Here is a 17334-nt window from a genome sequence, read left to right as displayed (position 1 = left end):
TTCCTTGCTTACAACCACAGCTCAGCACTGGTCCCCACCGGCGCTGATTCACCAGCTGGACATTTTTAAGACTCAGACATTCATTGCTGCTGTTGCATTTTCTCCCTGGTATTTCAAAACACTTTTCCTGTTACATTTAAGTTTTATCAGTTTCTAGGTCATTACATTTTTTTTAGGTAAGCTCTTCCTTAGCTCTGATCTCTGGGCACCTGCTGAGAGTGAAATCCGTTGCAGACTCCTGCAGCTACCCTGGGGCTCCCGAGCCAGCAGTGTTTGGGGCTCAGCCCCTGATGCAGCTCCTCCCTTGAGTTCCTGCACCTCTGATGCCCATAGATTTATGGGGCTTGTGTCCCGGCTGCCCTGTCCCAGAGATGGCCGATGTGCTCAGTGCTGGAGCATGGCTGTGTAGCTGCCCTCCTGGCCTGAGCATGCTCTTGCCAAGGAGAAAGGTGACTCTGGGTAATGCCATTGCCGCACACCGCTATAAGGGGCACATCGCTGGCTCCCCCCGGTCTTTTAAATGCAAACACAGATGTGGGACCTGCTGATAGCTCCTTGTTGTGGTTTAATCCAGCCAGCAACTAAGCACCATGCAGCGACTCGCTCGCTCTCCCCTCAGTGGGATGGGGGACAGAATTGGAAGGGTAAAAGTGAGAAAACTCGTGGGTTGAGATAAAGACAGTTTAATAGGTAAAGCAAAAGCCACACGTGCAGGCACAGCAAAACAAAGAATTCATACTCCACTTCCCATGGGCAGGCAGGTGTTCAGCCATCCCCAGGAAAGCAGGGGTCTATCACGTGTAATGGTTACTTGGGAAGACAAACACCATAACTCCAAATGTTCCCCTTTTCTCCTTCTTCCCCAGCTTTATGTGTTGAGCATGACATCATATGTTATGGAATGTCTCTCTGGTCAGTTGGGGTCAGCTGTCCCAGCTGTGTCCCATCCCAACTCCTTGTGCACCCCCCAGTGTACTCACTGGTGGGGTGGTGTGAGGAGCAGGAAAGGCCTTGGCTCTGTGCAAGCACTGCTCAGCAGTAACAAAAACATCCCTGTGTTATCAACTCTGCTTTCAGCACAGATCCAAACCATAGCCCCATAGCAGCTACTATGAAGAAAATTAACTTTACCCCAGCCAAAACCAGCACGCTCCTCTTCGTAGTCCTTTTCTCATCTGTCCTTGTGATGGCTTTCGTGTCAGCTTTTATTTAAGTTAATCTTTAAAGCAGGGGAACTGCCTGAGCAAACTGCTGGGATGCCTGGACAGCCACAAGCACAGCTACTCCCTGGCTGGTGCAGCAGGACGGCGTCATTAGCAGGACACACGGACGAGGTGACTGCACTTGTTGTTTTATAAGATGCCGCTGCCTAATGAGATGGATGGAATTAATCACAACATTGATATTAGATTTTTTTTTCTCAAATTAGCTACTTTTGAAATGTTAGCACAGACAGAAGAAGTTACAAAGCATTATAGCAACAGTGAAAGTATAAGCTGCAGCACTTTGTTTTAAAGAAATTCAAACTCGATGATAGAAAAAATACTACACAGAGCATAGAAAATAAAACAATAGAAACTGGAGATACAGTAACTTTCTACAACTTCCTGCAGATTGATCTTGGTGGGGAGCTTAGAAATGACAAAGTAATATGGCCTAGTTAAATATTTTACCAATATTAAAACTCTTTAAAAAAATTATCTTCTAGGTTTTCATGTCTATGTTACCTTTGTCTTTATCTTTTTATATTTCTATGATCAAAATTTCCTGGCTTTACTTTTACTAGTTAATAAACCACATCTTCTTTAATTAATGCAAGTCTATTGCTTCAGTATTGTTAGTGATACTGCAGTTGTATGACTCTTGCTGTCTTCTTTGTGTCATCCCTGCTGTCATCCAGGCAAAGATCGTGGAGGTTTGTTTCCACATTTAGCTAAATCCAACAAGGAGTGCCACCTTAATATTTCTCCATGTTACACAGGGCTGGACACGTGTGGTTGTCTTTGTAATGTCATATGCAGGGTTATAATTTTAACATAACTTAAACCTGCTTTACTAAACTCCCCTGATAACACTGGGATTTGCCATATAATTTATCCAGGGCTTGAAGCTGAAAGGACAATTGCAAAAAATACATCTTAGTGAGTTTTTCTCTCCTTGTGTAGGTCATCTGGTTTCTACTCAGGCACCTCTCTCCTTTTCTCTTTTTCAAAATGATTTTCAAGCCAGACATTGTTTCAGAAATTCTCACCATGTACCACTACTTTGTTCTGCTCCGCCAATAACAACCTCAGTGAATTCAAGCAACTTAGTGAGGTGCTCTTACGCTCTTCTAAGTATTTCTCCAAAGTGATCTTTTAAAGAGCTTTAAGACTTTCCAGCAATGGATTTCAAGCTGACTAGATGTTGCCTTGATTTGCCCTCAGGCTGCTTTCCCCAGCACTTGCTTTTTGTTGCATTTTCCAGTCCCAAGGGATTTCTCTTGAACTTCTGAAAAGGTTTGCTAAAGCGTCTCTAATTTCTTTCCCCATTTCCTTCAGCACGCCTGCATATGGCCTTTCCTTTTTACTGGTTCTACAGATCCCAGGCTTTTTATTAACTATTCCTGATCTTATCTCCCGGTTTCTTAATTCATCATCATCTGCTCTCAGTAATCATAATCTTGCCTAAGAAAGTATCTGTTCTCTGGCAGCCAGAGATGCAAAGTAAGTGTTAATATTTTCTTTGCCCTTTTCATTTCTCTCTGACTGCTCCTTATGAAAGAAAATTTCTTCTTCCGTTTTTTGCTGCTTATGCTCTTTCAGATGATCCAGGCTGATCTAAATATAGTGAAATACATCAGTGTCTCCCCCATCAAGTGTGTTCAGCTGTGACTCAAGTGTGGTTTTGCTCCACTGCCTTCTAAATGTGCAAGTGCATTAGCAGGGACTGCTTGCACAAGTTTCCTGTGCTCATACCCTTGAATGAAGTCGGCAATAGCTAAACACAAACCAGGCGCAAAGGCCTGGCTCTGGAGGTAATCTTGGGTCAGACTAAAAGTGGATCCTTTGTGCCTTGCTGTGTAGGAGCAATGCCCTCCATGGAGTATGAGCACCTCCAACTCCACTTCTGAAAATAACTAGCGCTGTTGCACAGAACTGGCAGAGTAAGGAGCTTTGATTCATTCTTGCGAAAAATAATGTCCGTGTGTGGATTCTGTATTTTTGTTGCAATGCTCATTTGCTTAAGCTGTTGCTTGATCCACATTTCAGATCTCATCTGCTGATGATTACTAGACTCTGCAATTAGAGGTTGACTGACAATAAATCCTAAAGTGTTTTGACTTGTTTCTCAGCAGGCCGTGTTGAGATCAGCTCCTGGTTTAGCCCAATGCAGACAGCTTTGGACACTTGTCGTTGCTCTGGCAGATGGTACTGGAAAGAGGATGGACATATGTGAGTGAGATTTGTATAAACATTTCTTGGTGTATCTTGGTTGTGGGTCTTGAAGACCTATCAGCTGCTGACAATGGCTGGTCCTTTCCCCTTTTGTACTAAAATTCTTATTTCAAGCAGGAAGACAGCTGACAGAGACACTCGCTCTGGCCCTGGCAGCCTGATGGGCTTAGTGAGATGTGGCACATGGACGTGGCGAGGCCCTTCCAGGTCTCCAGCCAGTGCGTGTGAAGCTGGCTGAGGTTTTTCTGCATGGTGCTTGTGAGACCAAAGCAATCAATAGCTCCTCAAAAACGCTTTGCCAGCCTTCACTTTCTACCTTGCTCTTGCTAGCCGTTTCATTTCTCTGGACTAAGAAACCTGGGAATCTGCAGGGCTTTGGGCACAGCCACAAACCCAGAGTAGGCAGACCGGCAGCCGCTGAGGACCAAGTCACCTCCTCTTGTACCTACAAACTGCAGGTTGTGTCACTCCCTGTGCTCTCCCTTGGGTGCCAAACCATGATTATTCCCTGCAGTCAGTCCTACAGGAGCTCAAAGATCAAAATAAACCTGAATCTTATCACGGCTGTGTAGTGCCTTGATGCTGCAAAGACTGCCTGGGTTACCCTCTGTGGCTTTGCTTTTCCCAAAGAGATTAAAGCTGTCATCTCATGCACCAGGACTGGATGCTATAGCAGCAAATGGCCTGTTTGGAAGCACAACCTCTGCAGGCAGCCGACTCTTTTCTGCTATGCATGAGATCAGCAGCATGGCAGAAAAATCAATATTTTCCTTATTTGTGTGTCACCTCCTCCCAAAATGTAGGTGGCTGTGGAAGTCAGTTCCCCTGCTTCTCTCACCTGCATGCATTTGGGGTCCCTTTTCAATGATGCCTCCATATCCACGTTGCACAGAAACCAAGCTGAAGCCAGCGGAAGAGCGAAGGATGCCGACAACTGCACTGATAACCCATCTATTCCCAGTGTGTAGCCTTGTGCTCGATTTATAGCTCCCTAATTAAACCTGCTCTGAACTCAGGATTGCCTTTCCTCTGGGCTCTCCTGTGCTGCTCCAGCCCCGAGCACAGATGCACCCCACAGAGATCAGTAAAATTATTCTCCTAACCACTTGCGTCAAAACCTGAGTATTGCTACAGCTTTGGAAACAGAGGCACAAAAAAGTGCAAGTAAGCGAGGCAGCGTCGGGACCAGAGCCCAAGCACAGATGTGCAAGAAGTGTGCACACAGTCTCGGCCCAAGCCAAAAGCATCCTCTCGGGCAGAGCCTGGGGGTGGCCTGAGCAGGGGTCCACATGGCGCAGGCGCCTCCTCCATCGAGCCAAGTCCCTTCCCCACTTTCTTACTTCTGAGTAATGTTGAACTTTGTGTTGTCACCTGAGTAGTCTTAGAAGAACAATTTCCAAGTTGTTGGGGTTTTTTGAGGGCAAAAGGGAGAACCAGCCCCATTTCCCTTGGGTGGCATCTCACCAGCCTGCCCAAGGGTCACTGCAGGATTCATCACCTTGGACAAATATCCAGCGCTGGCCAAAACCACGGATTATTATTGCTGCAGATCCAGATTTCTAAGAGAAAAGCCTTATGCAGTCATGTGTGAGTGTGTGTGTGCATGCGCCCATACGTGCGTGGGCATGTGTGTCTGTGTGTCTGGTTGTTTATCTGCCTGTCATCCCCTGCTAAGCTGTGAAGCCACTGGCTGACTCAATCAGATGTCACACATATAATTAACTCCCTACTAGTTTAACAAAAATAAGGGAGTAGAGGGAGGAAAGAGACAAAAAAAAAAATCCCAAACTGTGGAAAAAGTGGTCACAGGAGCTTCCAATTTATCACTCACCAGAGGGTATACATGGGATAGTGGTTTTCAAAATGTTCCTGCCACAAAAAAAGCCTCCAGCTGGCACTTACTCATTCCTGGAAGCCAGATCGGTCATTAACAACACAAAACCCCAGAGGAAATCAGGTCCCCTGTGCAGACCGGGACTGCTTTTAAACGGCTTGTAACCCGGCTGGGTTTTGGTGGATTTTCACAGGCACGGGGAGGGCCATGTCTCAGCCCAGCTGCAGCAGCCGCAGGAGGACACCTCAAGGGAAAGGTGCTAAAGCCGTGCGCCCTTCCCAGGGCGAGCAGCGCCAGGCCCAGCCTCCTCTTGGAAATGGCTGACCCTTTGCACGCCAACCGGCGAGGACTCCAGTGAATACCAGAGGCAGATACCCAGAGGACAATTTCAGCTTAAAATGGCTGAAGTCTGGTAACAGCAGCAGCAGAGAGGAGTGGTGGCACTGGGGAGTATGAGGTGACCTGAATGTTAGCCGGTGCTGTGACAGGCTCCAGGAGTGGCGGCTTGGAGGGAGCTTGGCACTGAGAAGGGGCAGACATGTGTGGGGCACTGCATCCACACACAAACAGCATCAGATGTGAAGCTGGGCACACCTCTGCTGCTACTAGTAAATAAAATCAGCCTGGGTCTGCTTTCTGGCTTGGGGACAGGCTGTTCAGCGCAGCTCCTGTCCATAGGGTGAGGTTCCCTCCTGTACTGGGTTTGCGTGGCAAGGTTTTGGTAGCAGGGGGGCTACAGGGGTGGCTTCTGTGAGAAGCTGCTAGAAGCTTCCCCCATGTCCTATAGAGCCAATGTCAGCTGGCTCCAAGACGGTCCCACCGCTGGCCAAGGCTGAGCCCATCAGCAATGGTGGTAGTGTCTCTGGGATAACAGAGTTAAGAAGGGAAAAGAAAAAAAATAACAACCAAAACCAGGAACAATTGCAGCCAGAGAGAGGAGTGAGAAGACGTAAGAGGAACAACTCTGCAGACACCCAGGTCAGTGCAGAAGGAGGGGGAGGAGGTGCTCCAGGTGCTGGAGCAGAGATTCCCCTGCAGCCTGTGGAGGAGACCATGGTGAGGCAGGCTGTCCCCCTGCAGCCCATGGAGGTCCATGGTGGAGCAGATATCCACCTGCAGCATGTGGAGGATCCCATGCCAGAGCAGGTGGATGCCCGAAGGAGGCTGTGACCCTGTGGAAAGCCCACACTGGAGCAGGCTCCTGGCAAGACCTGTGGCCCCGTGGAGAGAGGAGCCCACACGGGAGCAGGTTTGCTGGCAGGACTTGTGACCCTGTGGGGGACCCATATTGGAGCAGTTTGTGAAGAACTGCAGCCCGTGGGAAGGACTCACTTTGGAGAAGTTCATGGAGGACTGTCTCCTGTGGGAGAGACCCCACGCTGGAGCAGGGAAAGAGTGTGAGGAGTCCTCCCCCTGAGCAGGCAGGAGTGGCAGAGACAACGTGTGATGAACTGACCACAACCCCCATTCCCCATCCTCCTGTGCTGCTGGAGGGGAGGAAGGAGAGAATTTGGGAGTGAAGTTGAGCCCAGGAAGAAGGGAGGGGTGGGGGGAGGTGTTTTAAGATTTGGATTTATTTCTCATTACTTGACTCTGGTTTGATTGATAATAAATTAAATTAATTTTATCAAGGTGAGTCTGTTTTGCCCATGACAGTAACTGGTGAGTGATCTCTCCCTGTCCTTATCTTGACCCATGAGCCTTTTGTTATATTTTCTCTCCCCTGCCCAGCTGAGGATGGACAGTGACAGAGCGGCTTTGGGGGCACCTGGCCTCCGGCCGAGGGCAACTCACCACACTTCCTATCCCCAAAAAAGGGTCGCCTCATCTATCTTGGTCTCCCCTGCCTGGCTCTGGGCTCTGGCAGGGAGAGCGCTACTTGGCCCAGGACGGATCCGCGCCAGGGAGTGTGCAGTATGAAGTAACACCGTCTTGAAACTACGTGGTCAGCGGCTGAGTCCTTGCCCTAGCCCTCTTCAGCTTGCCAGCAGCTGGAGGGTCCAGAGGGACACCCATGCTGTGCCTCCTCCAGGTCACAGACCCCAGCCCTGGCCATCTGTTCCCCAAGGTCTTGTGCCAAAATCGAGCCCTTTGGTGCAAAAGATCGGGAGGAAAAACAAGGAGAGCAAGTGCTGCCGGAGGCAAGTGGGAGAGAGAGGGCTGCCGTGTGTGCACACCTCTGCCTGGCTGCGGGGTCAGCTGCTCCATCAGGGCTGTGGCAGCCCAAATGCCACTGCCACCGCTTGCGGGGGTGCTGGGGAAGGGGAGAGGTCTCCCGGGGGTGGGAGGGAGTGCGCACCATGCTGCAGCACATGAAATCCCTCTCTGCATAACGAGGCCTGAGGAAAATTGGCAAGCGGGATGGGCAGGAGTTAAAATGTGTGAGAGGTGGAGGGAGAGGGGCTTAAGCAATTATTTAGGGCATGAAGCAATGCAAAAATATTTCCAGAGAAGCCCTGACACACTATGTGCTGCTGAGGTGCTTCCTGGGAAAGCATACACCGTGGGTCCCAGTAAGGGCTGCCTGCTCTGTTGTGCAGGGCAAGGCGGCCGCTGTGCCTGCAGAGAGGTGCAGGCAGCAGCTGCCTGCCACCAGCTTTCACCTGGAGATTGCCCTGCCACCCATGATGTTATGGGAACCTGCAGAGATCTCATGCTTTGCTCACTAGAAGCAGTTTCAGTAGTGGGCCATGAGATCTCAGCTTGCTTCCCGGTGCCGAAAATATGTCTCAAGACTTTGTGCATCTCTATATGCAAAATACCAGTGATTAATCTGACACAAAACATACCATGGTCCCGTGGCCTATCAGCCTGCGCTCACAGGAAGGGGTGGAGATACACCCCACAGCAGTTGGGTACCTGACGCTCATTCAATTCACGTAACGTGCTGCAGCCAAAGTCATCCTCCTCACCTTCGTCAGAGTCCAGAGGTGAAAAAAAGTTACATATTTTTATTGTTGGGAGGCCCGTGTTACTTGGCAGCAACTGCAAGCTCCCTGTCCCCTTGCCAAGAGGAACTTTGCAAACAAACGCCAGCCCTCCCAGGATACCGCTAACAACTAACGCATTATTTGAAAATCAGACGCGGACGTGGAAGAGACTGGTGGGTGAGGGAGCCTCCAGTGCCCCGGCCAAACAAGTGGGGAGCAAAGGCCAGAACTGTGTCAGTGCATTTCAGACCAAACTAAACCCAGAAACTCAGCATGCTCTGGACCATCAAGACCAGGTAGGAGTGTGTGAAAGCAAGGAAAAAAGGACATTTGAAAGTCATGTCAGGACTGAAAAATCTGAGATAAATGCCACTGGCATGTCTCACCAGCCTTGTACAGAAACACTGGAGAAAGCAGTGGCACTTGCAGCATGCACGTAAAATACAGGCGAAACTAAGTGACAGAGCTTACGCTGGGAACAAGGGGAAATGAGGCTTCTGGAGCACAGGCAGAGGCAGATCTGGGTGAGCCATCTGGAAAAAACATCTAGTTGTTCCAGATGATTATTCACATCAGCATCATTCATGAGTTCACACATTCAGCATGACTGAAGAATACTGCAGCTAAAAAGGAGGCATGTGTACACAGTCCTCTTTAATCAGATGCAGCTACTTGACGTATCATGTCTGATAACTGGCCGCAGAATGATGACCGCAAGTTTAAACGTGTAACTGCTCGTCCCTCAACTGCTGGGAAAGAGTGACCTGAGAGATAAAATCCATGAGGGAAGATGCAGAGTCAAACTCTGATTTGATTTTATGACTAGATGGCAGTGGCACAGCAAGAGCTGTCACCTGTGACACCGCTGTTCAAGATAAAACTGAAAACAAGTCTGCTGAGCTTGCTGCAGGCTGAAGTTGCAGTCACTGGGGTTTTACAGAATTGCAGAGGCAGACCCTCTGCGTCTTCTGTCTTGACTGCAAGAAGTGGCCTCCCCATCAGCGTGCTGGTTGGGGAGTCACACTGCAACACCAAACGCTCCTGGTGGCACCTCTAGGAGAGCTCAGCTGGGCTGGGAGCTGCTGAGACTCAGCTTTGAGCACTGTGACACTGATGGGCCAAAGCCCATTGAGGGTGAGGATGATATGGGCAGAGATATCCATAGAGAGAGAATAAAACCTTGGAAGTTGTGGGAAAGAGCTGAGAGGTGCTTTTTATAACGTCTCATGAGGTGGCTTTAATGACTTGCATTGCTCCATGGGAGATAAGGACCCAGCTGCAGACTGCATCCAGTTGTCTCTGGCTTGAGCTCAGCCAGGGGAAAGGACTGCTGGGGTGTCACATCCTCATCACTCCCACCTCATGGAGGTCGAGAGCTGGATGGAGTGGGAGCTGTACCAGGTGCTGCTGGTAGCTCAGATGCAGACTCTTTCCATGACTGTGGGAGAAGTCTGTGATAAGTGGATTTTCACAGTTGACAGCAACTCAAATCAAATTTCACCACCCTTTTACCTTGAGCGATTTAGTCATCCCGAAGCATTGTGCTAACACAATCTGCTGCCAGCTCCTCCTCCCCTTCCCAGGGGGGGAGAAACACATTCCAGCCATTGGTCTCTACTCTTACGTTCCCCTAAAAATGATCATTTCTCCACCATTGGCTAAATCTATTCAGAGATGCCATTTTTGTGATCATGTACGTACCACTACAGCAGCGAGGGGATGGGAATGGAAGAGGTTGGACCCAAGGACTCCAGCAGAGACTTCAGGAGAGCAAGATGGGTCCGGGGACCAGCCCCAGACAGGGCTGCAATGCCAGCCTGGCTGGCCGACAGATCTCATGACAGCTCGGCCCCTTCTTCCCGCACGTCCACTGGGGACGCGGGGTGGGGAGCTGCCGTATCAGCGGCAGGAGCCTGGTGTGTCTGCAGCTCATGGAGGTTGCACCTGATGTAAGAGCTTCCTGGGGCAGCACTGGTTGTGCAATGACTCCAGAGAGCCCTCTGTGACCACAGATATGTTAGAGTAACTACAGAAGTTTGATTTACACCATCTGTGGATCTGACCCAACTTATTTAACGAGCTCTAAAATACTCGGTCGCTGCACTGCCGGTAATAAAAGTGACTAGTATCCATGTCTTTCACAGGGTGAGCTTACACGAGGCTGGTGAAGGATTTTACAGCTTTCAAATTGCTTCTGTGTACTTGTAAGTAAGTGTCAGGTATAACATTAATTGTTTGGGGCTTTTTTTATTTTTACACCATCAGAAAGTTGTAACTTACTGCACAACAGTTCTTTCTTCTGGTTCTATCTCATGGTTCTGGCTATGCTCCTGGGGAAAGAGAAAGAAGGCTTGAAAAGATTTAGTTCCAGAGTATTTACAAAACCTGTCTGAAAAGTTCTGACATTTCACTAAGGACTTTTGAATCACTAGAACATGAAGTAAAATCTAATGGGAAATTTCTCACACTGAAATAAAAACATTCCTTTAAAAATAAAAATCCAGTCTGTGAATTTGGGGAAAAAAATTAAAGATTCTGGAAGTGACCTTCTTAGCTTATTTCAGTTCTTAGCGGGACATTTCTCAGGGATAGAAAGGTGGATTTCCATCTGGCTCCCTGCTTCATTCAGCCTTTCAGAGAGAGCATTTGTAAAGACCACAGGCGTTTTCACAAGATGTTGGGGATAAATGGAATTGAAATGTTCTCTAGTTCCTAGATCCTAAGGCTAGATTTACACAGCAGTATCTGAGAAAGGGGAGGAGTGGACCATGGAGATGTTCCCCAGCATCGCATTACCATTGGCTCTGGAGTGGCAGTTGAACCTGATAATCCTGTATTAGGTGTTTTGTGGGGTGTCTGGTGACATCAGATGCTCCTGGTTCATTTCCTAATAACTCACGTCACATAACTGTCCTTCACAGCCCCTGCCTCGGCATAGACGTGGGGGCTTGGTGGGTGACAGAGGAGGAGGCTTAGAAGGGCTTGGAGAATGAGGGTCTGTAAAGAAACACACTTGGATTTTCCTCCTCAAAATATTTGTCATCTCCTGCATGAGCTGACCTGTGTAAAACCACTTGTCCTCAAAAGTTAGACATCCTGGGCAAGTGTTCTCCTTCAAGCGAGTGCAATGACATATTCCAAGATCAGATTAAACTACTTCCCAAACCCAAAGTGGCGCATAGGACCTCTAATATCACTCCTAACTGAGAAGGCTGCCCATAGAGGCAATCATACTCTGCTGTAGTTTCAGAGATAATCGCACATATGAAGGGAGATTTTATTTCAATGTCTGCCATGACTTCTTTTAGCCATTGAAGGAAACAGGCTGAGACACGTCAGTTGTATGCTCAGGCTTTGTAGGAGGCTTTCATCCTGCACTGCTCAAATAAGAAAAACTATGAGATCACTGGTTGCTAAACACTTGACGTGATTTCCCAAGGTTTGCCTCTATGGTAAGTACTCTGGTAATTTGGGCAGTGTTGACAGAAGCCCTGAATATTACCCAAAGCAATTGGTGATTATTTTTTTCTGCTGGTTCCAAAAGAAAAGCGCTAAGAAGTTCATCCCTGCTTCCGAGCAGAAACACTGTTATGCTACTAATGGTTCACAAAAAAATTCCACCTTAATGTGCTAAGAGCCTTCCTTCAGGCCAGGCTGCTCTCTTGCTAAGGATGGGATGGGATGGGATGGGATGGGATGGACTCCCAGCCAGATTTCTGGACAGGGTTACAACTTCAGAAGCCAAAGAATAGGGCAAACTCACACCCATAGTTCTTGGGTCAGCTCCACCTTTACATCTTTTTAGGTTAACATTTTTAGCTTAATATTTGAAACATAATTTTAGGTTGCAATTTAAAGTCATATTCCAAGAGTGGAGTGGTGAGATCTTTAAAAAATGTATACATAATTTATTTTTCCTTTGTGACAAGGACAAAGGGAGTCTTTTCATTAAAAAATCTATATGGCTGAGACTTTGCAGCATCTGGTATTTGTATTCAAAGACAGCACTGCATTAAACTTTCCTGTATATCTTTTTATGTAGTAAATGATTGTCATTATTCTCTCTTTATAAAGTCAAAAGCTGAAGTCAAGGGAGGAAAATTATGTTACCTGTTGTTTTTTGAGAACCACCAAGTCTCCTAACGGGAGGAAGCGTTTCTCCCATGGCTCCCATCCAGCACTGTTTGGCAGCGAGCTCACGCTGGCATGGGCCTGAACCAAGGGCAATATCCCTACCGTTCTTGGGGCCAAGACTCCAAATCTTGCTAATAAATACTGAAAGACTCCCATGGACTTCTGCACTTGTTGAGTAGGAAGCATCACGACAGTTACTAGAGAAGCCACAGCGAAGAAGGCTTGGAAGACCCCGGAGAGGTGACAGGAAGGAAAAGCAAAGCAGGGTGGCAGTTACCAGAACTGGAAATACTTGTGAAATTGCCTTTCCATTTTGATGATCTGGAAGGCACAGGTATTAACCTGTGATATTTGTGATTCATGTTTAAATTCTCATTCAGTGCCACATACGCTGCTCATAGAAGGAAAATTTTATTATTACTGTGTTTAAGAATGATACAATAAAAATTCTCAGTTACCGATCTACTTACAAAATGTTGGATTATTACTTTTGTGCAATGCAAACGTTGTGTTTGTGCTCTTTGTGTAAGGCTTGCACTGGGGAAAGGAGGGAAGAAGTGAGTATGGCGACAGTGCTAATCCCCAATACTTTCCCTTTATTCTTACAAAGAAAGAAACATCAGCACCAGTCCCAAGCAGCACAGCTATTATCATGACCTACACAAATCTTAAAATAAGATGGGTGTCATTAGCTTGCCTTAGACAAGATGGGACGCTAATAAGCACACATACCTTCAAGGGAAAACCCAGGGACCTGCCACTTTAAAAGGAAGCTCAGGCTGAGGTTACGCTGAAGTGTTCTGGAGCGCGTCTGTCCTGGGATTTTGTTTAAATTAAGTCATTGCGGAAGTTGGCAAAAAAGCCGCCACAGGGGGTGGAGTTGCATAAGAACCTATCTGTGTGTTTGCTTAGGTGTGGGGACTCGTGTTTGTTCTTTATTTCACCGAATTGAAAGATTTAATAAACTATGCGTGTCACTCGAAGTAACAAATCCTTTACAATCTAAATTCTTCCATCATAAAATATTCCTCGGGAAGGCATTACTCCTCAATGTTGACCTTTCCCCAGCCTGAAGGAGAGATTGTATGCTACAGTGACTATCCAAGGGATGCTCTTCTCATCCTTCATAACTTTTGTTATCCCTGGCAGGGAAAGAACCCCCTGAGCTGTGATGGCTGCAGGTTTTTTTTCCAGAAAGGCTTGCCATCACTAGCTGGGCTGCAGTCAAACAACTCACTGTTTGCTTTGTCCCAGCCGGTCTTGGGTAAGCCAAGTTCTGTGTGTCAGCACTTAATCCCTGGTGGCAGCAGATCAGCTTTGTTAAATACAGATAGTTCCCTTTTTCAGTTTATCTTTTTCTACTACTAGTACATAATTAGGCCTATGTGAAAGCCCTGTTATTCACTGAAATAAAGCAGCTGAAGCTGCAGAAGACCCAGTATGATGCTCTCCAAATGCCCTGGAAAAGCCGGGACAACTCAAAAGTTAGGAGATGCTCAAGCAAGTGGTCTGGAAGGGTTCATGTGCCTCACTGAGCCCTGGCTCGTACTGGGTGGTCCTGGCAGGGTCTCCCAACCAAACTGCAAGCCCGAGCCCCTGGGGCCCTCGTTCCCACTCCTGCTCCTGGGGGATCTCTTCCAGTAACTCACTTCTCACCTGGGTAGATGCCACCCTTTCTTTACCACCTGAAATATGTTAAAGTCCGTTTGCACCCTATTGTCCTTGTGCCAACACTGCCCTTTAATTTAAATCTCTGTGTTTGTTTCCTGGTAGTTACTTCCTTGAGGTATTAGTACCTCCTTGTATCCTTTGCTTTCTGTGCTGAGCAAGTCTGGGACACCCCTCCTAGGGCAGAAGGAGGCAGGTCATGCCTGTGGAGTCTCACTGCTCCCAGGTCCGCAGTGGCCTCAGCACTGCTTTCGCTGGCTGGAGATGCCTTGCTGCAGCGGCACAGCAGTGGTGTCGGCAGGGAAAGCCAGCTGGCCTCTGCTCGTCTGCCTGCTACAAATGATGACCTCCCCCATCTTGTACCATGCTATTCCAGTTCTCTGGTTTCTTGTTGTGCCACCCAAAGTGTCTAATTCTGCAACCTCTCCAGGTGGTAGAGTCCTCATCACTGGAAGTTTTCAAGATGTGATTAGACAGGGTGCCAGATAATCTCATCTAGGCTCTCTTTCCCATGAAATGTTGGACCAGATGATCTTTCAAGGTTCCTTCCAACCTGGGCTGTTCTACAATTCTGTGATTCTACCGTTTGAAACAGTGCCTGTGGTCCAGCTTGCATCTGGAAAATGACTTTCCTGCAGTGACACAGCTCCTGGTAGTGTACTTCCCTTCAGTCATGTTGAGATCTCTGGGCCATCCAGCACCAGGGGAAGGCAGAAAGCCCGGTGGCTGACCCAGAAGGCCACTTATAGTCATTGGTCTTGTTCAGACTGGGTTTCCACCGCAGTGCTCAGCCATCAGTACTCCTTGCTCCTCACAGACCAGCCCCACCGCTTTTCCCTCTACCTCTGTTAGTTCTCAGTTCTTCTTGTGCATTCAAACAGTCCTAGTCCTCCCCATGCCCCCATGTCTGTCTTCAGGCTGCCCTGCTCCAACTGCTGTGCCTGGAGGTCCCCTCCCCTTGCTCCAGTCTCATCCAAGTAGTCCAGTGCTCCCCACACTCTGGTTCCCAGTCAATGCCAGTCCAGCCTTCATCCCCCATCTTCCCCTCCTATGCTCCTTGTTGTGGTCCACTCCTCCGGCCCAGCTCCAGAAGGTCTCCCTTGCAGGGCAGTTGGCCGTCACAGGAGACTTCTTCCTCCAAGGGTGGCCATCCCAGCAGAAGAGCTCTGGATAGGCAGAGGCGTTTGCTCTCAGGCCTCTCGTAGCTGGTGTGTGCTTGGTGTGGATGGTAACCCAGAGATACTCTGCTGCTAACATTAGCAACGCTACTGCTGAGCAGATGGGAATTTCAAACGGATTTTCAAAGCAGACTCCTGAAGCAGGGTTTTTTATTTCTTTTCCCTCTCCTGATGCCATGCTAACTTTTAGCATCTTTCTCTGAAGCATGGGAATGGTGGAACTGTTCATTAACATGAAAACAACATTGGACAAAACAGTCTATTTTTCTCTATCCCTAATGTCACACACAGCAGAACCTTTTTGGCTAAAAACTTCTTAATGCTAGAAAGAAAAATTTCAGAAAACTTCTTCCCAAATAGATCAAATCTGGTGACGGATAGCTAAACTCAAGGTTCACAATGCAGTGTTTCATGAATCCTTACCCTGGTGATAGCAGGTGACACCAGTCAGACCTATGGTTGTATGAAATGATCCACAATCTGCTCTTTTCACCTGCCCAGAAAAGCTCATAAAGAGCTGCTGGGTGTAGAAATCTGTTTGTAATATGCTGGGAGGATGGAGAAGCCTGTAAGTGTCCAGCATTGCTCCTTTCAGCTATTACACAACGGGTAGAGTGAGAAGGACTGCGAGAAACAGCAGCAGCCACCGTGGGTTCAGTTATGAATCATGGGAGGGACCTTTCTGTATTTGGTGACTTGGTACTATGGTGACAAAACCTCTGCAAACACTTCACAGAGAATAAGGCCACATGTTTTCCATTCCTCCTTACGCAGTGTGGTGCTGCCTGGGAATAACCTGTGGTGGTGAATTCCTTTGAGTTGGTCCTTTTCCTGCATTGCTCTCCTGGAATATCCTTTGCTGGGGTGAAAGACTACTTCAGATGCCATTTATGATCCACTTTATCTAGTGGACTCTTTATCGGTAGTTACCAGTGAACAACAGAGCCCTTGCCATACTCTCCAGAGTCCCCATGCTCACCCTGAAGTACTGCCAGCCTTTTGTACAGAACCCAAATGGCAGATGGAGTCATCCTGCCTCTTAATACGCAATGGGTTGTTCATTGTAAACTTCATTCAGTGATGGCTGGAAGCTCCTTCAAAACGGTGTGTGCTTCCAAAGGGTATGTTTAATTACCATGACGGCACTGCTGAAGTGGGAAAGCTGCCTCCCAAACCATCCTCTCCATAGCTTCATCCCTTCAGGTATCCATTTAGAAAAGCATTTGGTACAATAGCTATTCTTCCAGTCTTTCCAAGTTCTTCATATCAGATTTGTTCCTGAGTCACCTTTGATTGATGCCACTCTAAATGTTTCCAAGTGTTCTGGCTAAAGTGCTGATATAGCAGAAAGCAGCAGACTGAACGGCTGAATTCCTTGTGCTCACAGAAAGCATTTAAGAAAGTGAAAGGTGAAACAAAACTCTCTCACAAGGCCAACAATGGTACTGCACTTCATTTCTCTTTTGACTTCATGAGTCTGGTCTCCCTGTGAGCATGAACTTTCCTGTTCCCAAGGACCAGAAGAGCACATCACTCAGCACTAACCACAGCTCAGCTTCTCCATGCAGCTCCCCTTGTCATTAACAAGAGATGCTCCCAGGACTTCCAGTCTTGCTGAAATCAGGGGAGCCCTTTCTACTCACTCCAAGTGACGGGGTGATCAAGTCCACACAGGGACATAAAACCTACAGGTGGGCAAAAAGCTGCAGGAGGGAGGAGAGTTCTTCATTTGACTCTGAGGCATTTGTGCTTATCGTGCAGCATGACTATGCAGCACGATCATGACCGTGAAGTCTGATGAAAGTGTTTCTCGGCATGCTAAGGTTGCTCCCGCACTCAGCAGGGCCAAAGCAACATCAGTAATGTGAGGAACAGAAAGCACCGTTACACTACTGGGCAAATCTAAAGTGCCCTAGGTCTTGAACACTGCATGCAGCTCCTGTCCTCCATGCCCAAAAGGGAGGCGATCTGAAATGTTAAGGTCGCAGCAGCAACAGTAGGAAGACAAACCAAAATGTGCAGGTCGTAAAGGTTAGCAATAAATGGGAGACAGAACGAACAGTTTGCCCGCTGTTTCACACAGTACCATAGATGCCAAATGCCAGCATCAGAAACGTGGTTTATGAAAAACAAAATTATTATCTGAAGTACTT

This window comes from Grus americana, chromosome 2, assembly GCF_028858705.1.
Source record: "Grus americana isolate bGruAme1 chromosome 2, bGruAme1.mat, whole genome shotgun sequence".
Taxonomy (NCBI): Eukaryota; Metazoa; Chordata; class Aves; order Gruiformes; family Gruidae; genus Grus; species Grus americana.
This window is presented reverse-complemented; position numbering follows the sequence as displayed.